The 16,431-nt window shown below is 39.5% G+C and overlaps 1 long non-coding RNA gene across 1 annotated transcript; it reads left to right on the top strand.

Annotated features, from left to right (window-relative positions):
- Window positions 1–1,464: 1,464 nt before the first annotated feature.
- On the top strand, window positions 1,465–2,274 carry LOC131550505 (uncharacterized). The gene is made up of 3 exons (XR_009273546.1): window positions 1,465–1,593; window positions 1,897–1,998; window positions 2,097–2,274. It is a non-coding gene; the product is annotated as an uncharacterized LOC131550505 (long non-coding RNA).
- Window positions 2,275–16,431: the final 14,157 nt, after the last annotated feature.

Here is a 16,431-nt window from a genome sequence, read left to right as displayed (position 1 = left end):
ATAGAGCTGTCTATAAGCGACTCTTGCTGTGTGCTTAGGGTCACTGTCCTGTTGGAAGGTGAACCTTCTGCCCGTCTGAGGTTCTGAATGCTCTGGACTTATGTTTTCTCTATATTTTGGTGCATTGAGCTTTTCTTCTATTCTGACAAGTCCCTCAGTCCCTGCTGCTGAAAAACAGACCCACAGCATGAGACTGCTACCACCACACTTTACTTTTGGGACGGTACTCTGCAGGTGATGAACAGAGCATGGTTTCCTTCAAACATGATGCTTAGAATTGAGGTTCATCAGACCAGATAATATTATTTTTCACAGTCTGAGGGTCCTTTAGGTGCTTTTTTTTTTCTTTTGTCTTCACTGAGGAGAGGACTGAGTTTGACCACACCGCCATAAAGCCCAGATCGGTGGAGTGTTGCAGTGATGTTTGTCCCTCTGTAGATTTCTCCTGTTTCCACATATGATCATGGAGCTCAAATAGAGTGACCATCAGGTTTTTCGTCACCACTCTAACCAAAGCCCTTCTCCATCAGTTGCTCAGTTTGGCCAGGAGGCCATCTTACAGGACAAAGTGAATTTCCATTTAAAAATCACAATGTCCAATATGATACAAATCAATAAAAGATCCTACAGGAAAAATTAAAATGCCATTAAAATAAATCAGAATGTCCAATAGGATAAGGATCAAATAAAATCCTATAGGACAAAGTGAAATTCCATTAAAATCAATAGGAATGTCCAATAGGATTCTAAGAATCCAATAAGATCCTATAGGACAAAGTGAAATTCCATTAAATGTCCAATAGGATTCTAAGAATCCAATAAGATCCTATAGGACAAAGTGAAATTCCAATAGGATTTTTTGACAAGGGCTCTTTAGGGCGCTTGGCGGAAACCACGCAATTCATATGGATTACTTTGGCGATGTTTTTTTGCGATGAACATTTTGAAACGTGAACATCTTTGATGAATATTTTCATCGGAGGAACATAAATCTCTCATTCAAATATCTCCACTTTTCTTTCGAAGATGAGTCTTAGATGGTTTGGAGCATCTTAAGGGTGAGTGATGACATAATTCAAATTGTTTTGGGGGAACTATGAAATTAATTAGAAAATATGTAAGGGATAATCAACGGCTAGCTGTGCATTTAACGGTTTGAATGCACGACGTGGAGGCGAAGAACCACCCGACGCACAGCGGAGTGCATTCAAATCATTTAATGCACAGCTAGCCGTTGATTATCCCATTTATGCCATGGTCATTTGCCAGCATTCACATATTAAAGATGTTAATAATATTGCTGCAATATTTGACCGGAACGATAAAAATGACGGTTATTTTCGTCTGTATTACTATTCAACTGTAACTGTATGTTACTATGGTTACCAATGTTTATAGGAAGCGCATTAATATAGAACGTGATTAAACTGACCTGGAACTACCTGTGCAGTTAAACGAATTTAATCAACACCTGCCAGCCAATCAGAATCCAGTATTCAGACAGACCATGGCATAAAGCGGTATGTTATTATTTTTACCAGCTTCTGCAAGCGTGTATGGCGTCTGGCTGTTGGAACCTCACTGCGACTTCAGGTAAGATTTGTATTTAATTAACGTTATTTGTCTGTACCAGTCATGTTTTTGACAAATGCATTGGCAGAAAAAATAAACAGTTTTTATTTGCAACATGAAGTGTATTTATTTCTGATTTCTTGAACAATTTGGCTTCATTGTAATAAGGTTAATGATCTTTGAAAAACCATGATTATGAACATACAGTTACTTTGTCTTGAGCTGATCACCCAACTGTGGTAGTGTTGGTTGATTGGTGTTTATATTTGTTCAAGCTTGACAACCTTATTGACTTTATTGTCTAATATATATTTCTTATTACAGATAAGAACAAAGATTAAATTGTAAGAAGAGCTGCTTGTAAGAGCATACAGTACATCTGAAACTGCTGAGGCTCGGAAGGTTTTTGACTATATTTCCGACCAGGTACATTGTTCTGCCATTCTTAAATAGAAAACAAATCATCAATCATCATTTGCCTTTTTTTGTGCGTGTGAGAAATATTAACATTTGTTGTTTTTCAGATCAGCTGCTATAGAAGACAAACTGAAATCTGAGTGCAGAGACAAGCAAAGGAATAGTAAGTATATTTTAATATCGTATCACCTCTGTTATAGAGATTTTTGAATCAGGCCTAATGGAGGATGATTCGGTCAATCTTGGAAGAAAAATGTTAGCAATGTGTCCATTCCAGGTGGCTAATTTGTGCTTCCTTTCAGTCATTCATGTAAAAATCCATTATCTAATTTTGTTTCTGTTTTGTTTTTTTCTAAAGCTGCAAAGCACAAAATATATAGTATGCCAGGACGACTAGGCTGTGCCCAGGTCACCGGAACCTGCGACGACGCTCAGCTCCATCGACCCTCCATCTACATCTTGGCTCCTCCCTCCCTCGACTCTGCTGTGTATTGTCAGCACTGGGATGTTTGATTTCTTTTTTCACACTCCGTTTCATTTCTCTCTCGCTCCGTTTTTCACGAGTTCATCAAACAACAGTGGTAAGTGAATCATTCATCAATCACAGTGAGTAATGGCTTCTTCTCCTGCTATTGTTGTTTGCACCGCTTGCCACATGTATAGTTTATCTCTCTCTGTTGGCGACGAGGGATTCACATGTGATAAATGCAGGGAAATAGTTAGGCTGACAGAGAAGATTTTAGAACTAGAGACACGCATCCAAACTTTAGTTGAGGATAGTAAGAATGTGAGGGCTGTAGATACTGCTTTCGATGAGACTAGCTCAGGGAGTCCTGTACATTGTTCGGTTCTGGTTTGAGCGCCTCGGCAGCAGGGCAACTGGGTGACTGTGAGGCGGCATAGTCGCGGGTCAAAACACCGCTCTTTCGTTCCGATCAAAACATCAAACAGGTTCTCCCCACTCAGTGACACACCCACTGAGAAACCTGATGAAAGTGCTCTAGTTATTGGTGATTTCTATTGTACGGAACGTGAAAATAGAGACACCAGCCACCATAGTCCAATGTTTACCTGGAGCCAGAGCACCTAACATCTTGGCAAATTTAAAAGTGCTGGCTAATGCTAAACGTAAATTCAGTAAGATTGTTATTCACTTCGGCACTGATGCTGTTCGACATCGTCAGTCGGAGATCACTAAAAATAAATGTTAGGTGTGTGAACTTGCAAATACGATGTCGGACACTGTAATATGCTCTGGTCCCCTCGCTGCTTACCGGGGTGATGAGATTCATAGCAGACTGTCGTCACTCAATGGCTGAATGTCTAAGTGGTGCCCGCAGAATAACACAAGACTGTTCCCCAAACTAGAAAATACAAAAAACGTCCAAACCAATTTAAGAGTAGCAATTTAACCGATGTTCAACAAATAAAAAAATTATATAATACAATCTTTATCAACAATTGATAAAGCTTGACTTACTGAATATCAGGTCCCTTTCTACGAAACACTTTTTGTAAATGATATGATCACGGATCATAACCTAGATGTGCTCTGTTTGACAGAAACCTGGCTAAAACCAGATGAATACATTATTTTAAACAAGTCTACCCCTGAAGATTACTGTTATAAAAATGAACCACGTCCAAAAGGCAAAGGGGGAGGTGTTGATACAATTTATAGCAATTTTCTCAGTATTTCTCAGAGGGCAGGCTTTAAGTATAACTCCTTTGAAGTCATGGTGCTTCATATAACATTATCTAGAGAAACAAGTGTTAATGATAAATCCCCTGTGATGTTTGTACTGGCTACTGTATATAGGCCACCAGGGCACCATACAGACAAAGATGTTTTGAAATATTTTTAGACAATGGCTCTGTACTATTGGCCTGGAAGAATTCTATAGCTATCACGGTACATAAAATACCTCATGCAAAATTGTAAAATGACTTTCGTCCAATTGCGCTCACATCAGTTCTCTGCAAATGTATGGAACGCATAGTGTGTAAGGAATTTTCATCACAAATTGAGAGGTTTATCGATCCCCTGCAGTTTGCCTACTGGGCAAATCGGAGCACTGTGGATGCCTCTCTTACTCTTTTGAATAAAATTCATCACCATTTAGATAAGTCAAATATGTAGAATACTTTTCATGAATTTCTCGTCTGCTTTTAATACTGTCCAACCTAACCTTCTTTTAAAGCGTCTTCACAATTTAGGTGTTAGTGGTTGATTGATTTTTATGGATTAAGTAATTTTTCAAAAACCAACCACAGCGCATTTGTATTAATAATGCCATGTCTAACTGCTTGGTTTTAAATACTGGGGTTCCCCAGGGATGTGTATTATCCCAAATATTATTCTCTGTATACATCAATGAACTGCAGTGTGATGATGATAATTTCTCCATCATAAAGTATGCTGATGATATGGCACTGGTTTCCTGTCAGGAAGAAATGAATAGCCCTTTATATTTTGAGTATATCAATAGCATTATTGGTTGGCTTGATAGTAGTTTTTTTACATCTTAATATCGGAAAACAAAAGAGCTATGCTTGAGAAGTCAAACAAGAATAGTAGATACAAGCCCATATAAACCAGTTATAGGAAAAATTGTAGAGCAGGTCTCGAATTGTAAATATCTAGGAACAATTATTGATGATAAACTCAACTTTGAAAGTAATGTAGAGTCTGTCTATAAGAAGGCAAGACAGCACCTATTGTCTCATGGTACGGTAATTTGTGTAATTTTATGTTGCGTTGTTAATGTGTGATTTGTTTTTTAAGTATTAATGTGGATGTATCTATGTCACCAGTGTGATCTCCGCTCTGTGACAAGCAGAACGGACAATAAAGTTTAACTTAACTTAACTTTATTAAAGAATTTGCAGATTTTCTATCAGAGTTAGTGCTGGCTGCAGATAAAGTCTTAATCGTTGGTGATTTTAATATCCACGTTGATAATGAAAAAGATGCATTAGGATCAGCATTCATAGACATTCTGAACTCTATTTGGGTTAGACAACATGTCTCAGGACCTACTCATTGTCGAAATCATGCTCTAGATAATTAATACTGTCACATGGAATTGATGTTAGTGGTATTTAAATTTTGCAGTAAAGTGATGATATCTCAGATCATTATCTAGTCTTGTGTAAACTCCATATAGCTAAAACTTTAAATTCTACTCCTTGTTACAAGTATGGTAGAACCATCACTTCTACCACAAAAGACTGCTTTGTAAATAATCTTCATGATTTCTCTCAATTCCTCAGCATATCCAACAGCACAGAAAAACTTTATGATGTAACAGAAACTATGGACTCTCTCCTTTCTAGCACTTTAGAGCTGGTCCTTTACGCTTAAGGAAGATTAAGGAAAAGAGTCCAACACCGTGGTATAATGAGCACACTCGCGCCCTAAAGAGAGAAGCCCGGAAAATGGAGCGCAGCTGGAGGAAAACAAAACTAGAGGCATTTCGTATTGCTTGGCGGGAAAGTATCCTATCCTACAGAAAAGCATGTTTTAAAGAAAAGAGTGTTTAATCTTGTCATTTTACATTATTGACTCACTATTTTCCTATTTTGATATTGGAAAGTTGCTTTGACACAATCTGTATTGTTAAAAGAGCTATATAAATAAAGGTAAAAAAATAAATAAATAATATATATATATATATATATATATATATATATATATATATTCAGTGCTTTCAACCATATAATGCTTATTTTAAGTTTCAGATAGTTAAATACACATAAGTACTAGCAAAACCATACATTTATAGTTTTCAAAATATGCACTGATGTCTATGGAAGCAGCAGTAATGATCCTTATAAATAAAACATGTTGTCAGATTATATTTGTATTATGTACAGATTGTGTAGATAACTTTAAAGTTTACTCTGCTCTTCTCCCAGTTTACCGGAGACTTACTTTAATGTGTTTCGGGAGGAGAGGATTAATTTACGTGTTGTAAATCCCACAGCTCGTATTCAATGCGAACAAACATGGCGGCGCCCGTCATAGATCAACTAATACAGTTATTTTAAAAGTGTTTAAACTACCAAATACATTTACTTGCACATATTTCAGAATCAGAATATCAGATATTTCACAATATAGTGAGTATGTTTGTGAATATTAATAATAAAAAAAGGAAAAACTAAATAAAAGCGATCCATGTGTCATACAGCACTATTGTGGCTGCGATGTGTCACAAGACAAGCATGTCACGTCGTCATGGAAACAATAAGGCTATACATTCTAAAATAACGGTCGCCTGAAAAAACTCTACGCTGGGGGCTCAGCTAGAATATTTTAAACTCGCGTATGAAAGGGTTAAAGCGGAATGTCTGAAGAACAAAAAATGTTGAAACTAGAGATGTATCTCATTTACTTCTGTTAAGACAACTGCATTAAACATATCTGAGTGCCATAAATATTCTTTTTCCAAAGGTTGCGTGTTTATAACTCAAGAAGTAATAAAAATATTGCAATATGATTTTAGATTCTAGTTCTTAATTAACTTTTCTTTTGGAATCTTAATTTTCAAGGCCCTACATCGTTCAGTCCCAGAGATATGGAGATCTCAATGAGGCTCTATGTCCAGATTGTTGAATTTTACCCATTTTCAGTGGTTGAAAACCAAATGTTGGTAACTTTGTATACAGCCTGTCAAAACAATTGCATAGAACATACCTGTCTGAGTGCTAAAAATACACTGAAATGGTCAAGTTGAGGCACATTACCTTGCTCTCTGTAGTCTATTCATAAGATTCTATATTTGAATCAGTTTCAGGGATATTTGGAAGAAGGGATTTTGTTCATTTTAACAGCTTCTGAAGCTACCAAGAGTTTAAGCATGCAGTATTGTAACATGTTTTAAACAAATCCCACACCTCATAGGGAAGTTTGGTTCCGTCACACATTGCATTCACATCAATACCCTCAGCTGGATTAATTATTAGAATTTCTTCTTTTTTTTTTTTTTTTTTTGTTATAAAATGTGAAGCATAGTTATAGATCAAATGTCTGAAGAACAAATAATGTTGAAACTAGAGATGTATCTCATTTACTTCTGTCAAGACAACTGCATTAAACATACCTATCTGAGTGCCATATATATTCTTTTTCCAGAGTTTGAATGTCTATAACTCAATAAGTATTAAAGATACCAAATATGCCCTTTAGCATTAGAAAAATATTAGTATTTAATGCTAAAGGGAATATTTGGCAGAATCACTGATAGAATCACCTAAAGGGCCCCCAGCACCATTTTCATATTGCTATGCATTACTTTCATTTAGTTCAAATGGTGACAGCATGAACTAAAGCTACAATTTTAAGACACAAAACTACAAGTTACAACCCTGAACAGTGCCTGGTTATGTATTAAGTCCAGCAATAAGTCCTGAGTAGGATAGGAGAAGAATTGGTGAGCCTGCACTCTGTAATCTATGATGTTTTATAAACACGTATTTACATTAATTTTAAAATGTTTGCAAGTGTTCTGTGTTCCTTGGGGTCATTTTGTATATTTTACATCATGTACAGTGACTAAAATAAGTCTTGTACAACAGTAAAGTGACTTTTACTTGTAATACTTGACTGTTGTGTTTCTATTTTCATTGCCTTAGTTTAAACCCGTTTTTTCTCAAAATTCCATTCCTGAAAATCATATCAGCCAACTTCAGATAGCCTTTCAGATAACTTTTGTTACGTTCAAGCTATGGACAAAATAAAAACAGTTTTTGAAAGGGCTTGAACTCAGCTTTCATGTGGTATCAAAATCTAAAAAAGGTAAAAATTTCACCATGCGGTGGGGTTTCCTAGATCGCATCACAAATGAAAATGCCAAAATGAAAGTTTGTCGAATTTTAATATCTAAAAGAACATTAAGATATCTTAAATATAAACTTTGGAGAAAAACATGAAATGTGCTGTTTCCCCATTTTTGAATGGTCACCATTGGCACATAATGCAACAAAGAATGCTAAAGTCAACAGATTTTACTAATAGACCTACCAATCTGTGTAACAATAACATTATGATGCATTATGAAGAGCACGAAACTGCCCCTCTGACTGAGTCTGGACAGCGAGCTCATCCGTGTGCTATCCAGGGCTATGGGGGATCTCGGCTTTGAATGGGTGGCCCCTGGAAGAGCCTGCCTGCTCAACGAATGGTTCCTGAAGGGGAATCTTCAGCCATCCTCATGTCACCAGCCAGCTCCGTTCCTGCCCCGTGGTCCACGACGAGCTCACCAAGACATGGTGAACCCCCTACTCGGCTCGTATCAACCTTTCCACTTCTGCCACTCTTACCACTGTTGACGGCGCTAAACTAAAAGGGTACAGCAAACGTGCCACTCTTGAAGAGGCAGTGGCTGCTCATCTCTGCCCACCATAGACTCGCGGCTTCAAGTCAAACCTTTGTCAGGTATGGACACCACAAGAATTTTGTTTGCCACTAACAAGGCCCACGGTCACTGGAAAACCATATTAGAGAGTTTTTAGCCATCGCACACTATTCGGATTTACCGATTGACATTTTAATAATTGACATTATTTTAATAGAGATTTTTTGCGATGGCATAAATCAACCGCTCAGGTCTAAGCTTAGATGCGGGGGTCCGCGTGCATCACTCGCTCATTTTATGGATTATGCTTTGTTGACTGTTGGCTCTTTGTTCACTGTGGGTTTCGTGGAGGAAGAACGCGACACCGCATCCTTGACTGAAATGGCGGCTGCACCGGAGCGCGCTCACATAAATGGCGGCTACAGCAGAGCTCACTCACAAAATGGCGGCCACAACAACACCCCGTCATGTCATTACTGCCAATCACGAGTCCAGTCAAATCAAAGTCGATCGTCATGAGTACCGTCACATCACAGCTGTTCGTCCAGAGTCTCTTCACGTCTCAGCGGATCTTCGAGAGTCTCTTCACGTCTCTGCTGACCTTCCAGAGTCTCTTCACATCTCCGCTGCCCTTCCAGAGTCTCTTCACGTCTCCGCTGACCTTCCAGTGTCTCTTCACGTCTCAGCGGATCTTCCAGAGTCTCTTCACGTCACCACTGACCATCCAGAACTACGTTACGTTACAGTTAATCAGCCAGAGTCCTGTTATGCCTGGTTTGTTGCACCCAGATCATCAAGGTCAGTCTTCCATTATCCCAGTCTGATGTCTAGTGTGAGGGATTTACCGCTGGTGTTTGCACGCGCATCTGGCATCCCCAAATCCACTCACTCCAACCCTTCTGTCCCTGAACTAATTCCCCTGTCCGAAGTGCTTCCCATGATGGGAATCGCTTTATGTTGCGTTTGGGCTGCGTACACCACCGCAGAACTGCCCGAGGTGGCGGCACATGCTGCAGAACCTCCAGAAGCAGCGGGGATCGCCTCAGTCCCTTGTATGGTGGTGGCGACCAGCAATGTTCTCTTAGCCTGTCGAGTTGCGGTAGAGGAGACTTTTAGGGTGTATTCACACCAGGAAAGTCCGATAGTTCACTTGCTTTGGTCCGGACCAAATAGAATGTTTTTGTTTGTTTGTTTGGTGCGGTTCGCTTTCACACTGCCCTTTTTGTAAGTGAACCAGAAATTGTAAACACAACCACTCGTGTGCTAAGGTCATCCGTTCATTGGACAGAAATTCTCAAGCAGGGAAAAACAGGAAGTGCAAAAACAGGCTAATCATGGAGGTCTTTCGTAGTGCAATTTTTATTATTTTACTGATTTGCTGTCATGAGATAAAAACGCAATATGAAGAAACTTATGAGCATCATATATGAGACATGTCATACAATGTTGTAATTACAACTTGCCAAAAATAAAATCTGTAGACATGAAATACTCATTTTGCATATCAAAATGTTAGTTTAAACATTTACATAGATACATGTGCGCTAGGCGCATATCATATCGTTTGTGCGGAGAGTGGAAGCTGAAGTGCGCTTCAGAACATCATACAAATACGCCGTAATTGTTGCTCATAAAGGTAATAATAATACATCGTTCGGAACTGTAAAGGGTATATTTTTATTTGTGTGGACTCACAATATCAAGAAAACGTGCCTTTCTAAAATAAAGAAAACTAATAGGATGCGCTTCCCGTCAAAAATTTCTACAAAACGAAATAAATCATATCCAAAACAAAAACACTTTCATTATAATCCGTAAAGATGCATTTCTTTCTAAAGGCGCGTCCAATGAGGAGATGGCGAGTCAGGATTTTTAACTTCATCTTTGTGACACTGACTCAGAAAACACTAGTTTATTAATAAATAATTCAAATATCTCCTTACTATTTTCCCAAGACACATTCATTGTAACTTTTGCCGGGGCTTTGCGGCAAGCTTTAGCCTATTTAGTGCGCTCATGTCACGTTGCTGTGGGCGCTATGGTCACGAAAACTCATCATTTGCATGCGTTTTTAAGCATTGCGATTTGAAAACGAGTGATTTAAGCGATTGAAATGCAAACAACAGCACTATATGCGCGAGCTGTGTGTTTTCTGAGCGTGCTTTCTGCAATTGGATCGGATCAAGGCCGGTTCATATTCACACCTTAAACGAACCGTGCCAGAGTTCGTTTGGAAGCGGACCGAGACCACCTCTTCAGCTGGGTCTCGGTACGCTTGTTTGGTCCGCTTTTAGGCGCACCGCTGCATTCTCACCTGCCCAAACGAACCGCACCAAGAGGAAAAACGAACTCTAGTACGATTCAACCAAACTAAATGAGGCAGGTGTGAAAGCACCCTTACTGTTGTAGATCTTCCAGAGGTGGCAGCGACTGCTGCAGAACCTCCGAAGGTGTCAGTGGTATCCACTTACCAACTCTCGTCTTGCTCTGTCACGGCCATGGAGGCCGTCAACGAATCTTTGTCCTGTCCGGTCACGGCTATAAAGGCCGTCTATGAACTCTCGCTCTGTCCTGTCACGGCTAAGGAGGCCGTCTGTGAATCCTCGCCCTGTCCTGTCACGGCTAAGGAGGCTGCCTGTGAAGTCTCGTCCTGTACTGTCGCAGCCAGAAGGGCTGTCCCTGAACTCTCATCCTGTCCTGTCACGGCTACAGAGGCCGTCTAGAAATTCTCGTTCCTGTCCTGTCGTAGCCATAAGGGCTGTCCCTGAACTCTCGTCCTGTCCTGTCATGGCTAAGGAGACCATCTGTGAATTCTTGTCCCATCCTGTCGTGGCTACAGAGGCCACTTATGAACTTTTGTCTTGTTCTAAACCGGGCGAGGAGGCCATCTCTGTCTCTGAACTGTCTTCTGAGTCTCAGTGTTTCCTAGGTCCCAGTTATTGCCGTGGTCCTCAGTTCCTTCTGTTCTGTCTGCTCTGCCGTGGTGGTTTTCTGCTCCGCCGTGGTGGTCAACTGCTCCGGTCTGGTGGTCATCTGTTCCGCCGTGGAGGTCTTCTGCTCAGATCTGGAGATCTTATGCTCTGCTGTGGAGATCCTCAGCTACGCCCTGGTGGGCTCCTGCTCTGTCTGCTCCACTCTGGTGGGCTTCTGCTCCGACCTGGTGGGCTCCTGCTCTGTCTGCTCTGCTGTAGTGTACACTTTACAATAAGGTTCACAAATCCCCTTAGTAAATACTTTGTTAATGGTAAGTCATGTTAATAAACAGCCTACAAACATGAGAAACATTATCAGTTGATGTTTAGATGGTTTCCAAGTTTACCAATAGCCCTAGTCAGTGCCCAAATGGGAAGTTGGTATTGTTTATCCATTGTGTGTTAGCTGCTAAATAAACTTGTGTATATACTGTATGTAGTATAATTAAATAAAGCTTATTAATTAAAGCTATTTACAGGCATAGTTCATTGTTAGTTCATGTTAACTAATGCATGAACTAATGCATTAGTATGTGAATAAGTTAACATGAGCAAAGAATAAGTAATGCTGAACAGATGTGTTGTTCAGTTTTAGTTCATGTTAACTAATATATTAATCAGCATTAACTAATTAAGTTGTTAATGTGAAGAGAATCATTAGTATATGAATAAGTCAACATAAGTATTAAGCAATGCTAAAGATTAAGCAATGCTGAACAGATGTGTTGTTAATTTTTAGTTAATTTTATCCAATGCATTAAGCACAATGTTAACTAGTTAATCTGTTAATGTAAAGAGATGCATTATTAGTATATGAATAAGTTAACATGAACAAAGATTAAGTAATCCTGAACAGTGGAGCTGTTCATTGTTATTTCATGTTAACTAATGCATTAACTAACGTTAACTAATACAACCTTATTGTAAAGTGTTACCTTTATTCCTTTACCTTCTCTGGGTATTAACAGCTCCTTTGAATCACATTCAGTCACTATTAGCCACCTTTTTAAAATCCATTTTGTAGTTGTTGACCCCCAGGACCACAAGGTAACTTCTTGGATGAATTAGATGTGCTGCTCTCAAACTTTCCTGAGGATGGTACTCCTCTAGTTATGCTTTGAGACTTCAACATCCACCTAGATAAACCTCAAGCTGTAGATTTCCACACTCTGCTTGCCTCGTTTCTTCTCAAGAGAGTGTTAACTACGGCTATTCACAAATCAGGCAACCAACTGGACCTTATTTACACACGACACTGCTCCACTGATCATGTACTGGTTACTCCACTGCACACCTTGGATCACTTCCTCCTCACTCTTAACCTCAACATGGTTCCTGACACAACACATACCCCTACACATGTCATCTTTCGACATAACCTACGCTCACTCTCACCCTCCCGGCAATCTGCTATGGTTTCATCTTCACTTCCTCCCCCTAAACAGTTGGCATCTCTTGATCAGTTAGCATCTCTTCTGCTCCACTCTTACATATTGTTTAGACACTGTCTGTCCCTTGTCTTCCAGGCCAGCCCGTACCACCCCTTCTGCCCCTTGGCTGTCTGATGTTCTCCACGAACATCGTTCTAAGCTCAGGGCTGCTGAAAGGGTATGGCGTAAATAAAAAAATCTTACTGACCTTAATGTTTATCAGTCACTCCTCTCTTTCTTCTCTGCTAATGTCTCCACTGCTAAAAGGACATACTATCATAATAAAATTAACAATTTGTCTAATAATGCTTTTTAAAACATTTTCCTCCCTCCTTTGTCCTCCTCCTCCCCCTCCTTCATCAACTCTAACAGCTAACGACTTTGCCACATTCTTCATTAATAAAATTAAAACCATCAGTGCACAATTTTCCAGTCCACAATCTGTCAAGCACATCTTACCAGCAAACATACACTCGCTCACATCCTTCTCTTCACTCTCTGAGGCAGAAGTCAACAAATTCATCCTTTCTAATCATCCTACTACTTGTCAGCTCGTTCCTATTCCATCTCATCTCCTTCAAGCTATTTCTGCTGCAGTTGTACCTGCACTCACTCGCATCATTAAGACTTCCCTTCACACTGGTGTTTTTCCCTTAGCATTTAGACAGGCTCGTATAACCCATTACTTAAGAAACCCAAACTTAACCCATCTCTTTTAGAGAACTACAGACTGGTTTCCCTTCTTCCTTTCATTGCAAAAACACTTGAACGAGCTGTGTTCAACCAAGTCTCTGCCTTTCTCACACAGAACAACCTCCTCGACAGCAACCAGTCTGGTTTCAGAAGTGGACATTCAACCGAGACTGCCTTGCTCTCAGTTGTTGAAGCCCTAAGACCGGCAAGAGCGGATTCCAAATCTTCAATACTTATCTTGCTGGTTCTGTCCACTGCTTTTGACATGGTTAACCACCAGATCCTCCTGTCAACCCTATCGGCAAAGGGCATCTCAGGAACTGCACTCCAGTGGCTTAAGTCTTACTTCTCAGATAGGTCGTTCAAGGTATATTGGACAGGTGAGGTGTCCGAGTCGCAACGTCTAACTACTGGAGTGCCTCAGGGCTCAGTTCTTGGTCCAGTTCTCTTCTCTGTCTACATGGCATCACTAGGCTCTGTCATTCAGAAACATGGCTTTTCATATCACTGCTTGGCTGATGACACTCAACTCTACCTCTCATTCCATCCTGATGATCCGACGAGAGCTGCTCGCATCTCAGCTTGTCTAATGAGAATGAGAATGAGAGAATGAGAATGAGCTTCATTGCCATGTATGTTTACACATACGAGGAATTTGTTATAGTGACAGAAGCGTCACAGTGCAACATAATGACAGCGACAGGACACATATAATAAAAAGAATAATATACAAATATATAAAATAGACAAAATATAACACAATATATAATATAGACAAATATGTATGTACACGTATGATATGTGCAAATTTGAAATGTAAATAACTATGTGTGTTAAATAAATAATGTATAACAGACATTTCTTGCTGGCTGAAGGACCATCACCTTCAAATCATCCTTGCCGAGACAGAACTGCTTGTGTTTCCATCAAACCCATCGTTTCATCACAATTTCACAATCCAGGCACATCAACCATAACTCCTTCAAAAACAGCCAGAAACCTTGGAGTTGTGATTGATCAGCTGACTTTCTCAGACCACATTGCTAAAACTGCCCGGTCCTGTAGATTTGCTTTATTCAACATCAAGAAGATCAGGCCCTTTCTTTCGGAACATGCTTCACAACTCCTTGTTCAAGCTCTTGTTCTGTACAGGCTTGACTATTGCAGTGCTATCTTGGCAGGTCTTCCAGCCAGTTCTATCAAACCTTTACAATTAATCAAGAATGCGGCAGCGAAATAAATTTTTAATGAGCCAAAAAGAATGCACGTCACACTTCTGTTTATCAATTTTCATGGGCAACCAATAGCTGCTCGCATAAAATTCAAGGCATTGATGTTTGCCTACAAAACCACCACTGACTGGCTCTGCACCCCTTTACCTAAAATTCATTACTTCCGACTTGTGTGCCCTCTAGAAGCTTGCGTTCTGCAAGTGAATGTCGCTTTATTGTGCCATCCCAAAGAGGCACAAACTCACTTTCACAGACTTTTAAATTAAATGATCCCTCCTGGTGGAATGACCTGCCCAACTCAATCCGAGCAGCTGAATCCTTAGCCATCTTCAAGAATCGGCTAAAAGCACATCTCTTCCATCTTTATTTGACCCTCTAACTAGCACTCTCTATCCTAATTATATTCTTAAAAATAAATAAACTCTATGAATTTACTAACTGCTTGTTTTCTTTAAAAAAAACATAACACTAGCTTCTCTATTATTTTTGTATTCCATCTATTTCTTTTCTTTTTATTTATTATACAATTAACAAAAGCAAAAAAGACCTCTAACACTAGCTTGCTCTATTCTTTTTCTATTCTATCTGTTTTATTTTTTATTTATTATATAATTTAAAAATAAAACTTACTGCGTGTACTACTTTAAGCCAACTTAGTCTTGTTATAGCACTTGCGTACCATTGCTCTTTTGTTGATTTTGATTGCTTCCATTGTCCTCATTTGTCTTCTTCTTCACCTTTTTAGGGGCCAAGCACCGAAGGTGCGTAGGCACCTCTTGAAACCGTTGGCGTTATTAGGGGCCAAGCACCGAAGGTGCGGAGGCACCTATTGTGTTTGTTGGCGTTATTATTCTTTTTCTTCCGTAAGAGAGTCAGTGGCAACCTATAGAACCGATTGCGGGAAAGTTATAAAATTTGGCACACTGATAGAGGATAGTGTCAATAGTAACCACAGCAAATTTATCTAAATCAATTTCCCTAGCGCCACCAACTGTTCAAAGTTGCACTCATGTTTATGTTAATAACTTTTGAACCGTAAGCCACAAAATTAAAATAATTTTTTCTCTGAATCCTTGGTTCATGCCGAGTCAAATGAAGTCCAAAATTCAACAATCGTAAGGTTTAGTTTTTTTTACTATTTTTTTATTGTTTGTAAAACCTACTTTTTCAAGCCGATTAGTCCAAGCGTTCTCGAATAATACACTAGCTAATTCTACGAAAAGCACGCAAAAATGGATCTGAGGCTATATCTCTGACCTGAGGCTACCTGCAGTGTTTCGGCGCTGTGCCACCTAGTGGTCAGGAGATACCATATTTTTGCTTATAACGTGTGAATGGTTTGGCCAAAAATCACAAAACTGGTCTCTTTAGATTCCTTGGTTCATGCCGAGAACGTCGATACCAATTTTGCAATAATTGGCTAAACTTCCTTTCCACCATTTTGATTCATGTTGAAAAGCTACTTTTTCGAACTCCTCCTAGACCGTTAGTCCGATTTTCACCAAATTTGACTCGGATCATCTTCAGACCATGCTGGCAAAAAGTTATGGATTTTTTGTCGATATATTTCACGGTTTTCATTTAGCGCATCAACGAATTTGCTGGAAAGATGCCAAACTGCATCTGAGGCTGTATCTCAGCGAAACTTTGATATATTCGCACCAAATTTTGTATGTGACATTGTCACCTCACACTGACCACGCTACATAAGTTTGGTAACGGTGCCACCTATTGGTCAAGAGTAATAAACCATTAA

This window comes from Onychostoma macrolepis, chromosome 12 (genome assembly GCF_012432095.1).
Source record: "Onychostoma macrolepis isolate SWU-2019 chromosome 12, ASM1243209v1, whole genome shotgun sequence".
NCBI lineage: Eukaryota > Metazoa > Chordata > Actinopteri > Cypriniformes > Cyprinidae > Onychostoma > Onychostoma macrolepis.
The sequence above is the reverse complement of the archived record's forward strand: the minus strand, read 5'-3'. Positions and strand labels throughout refer to the sequence as shown.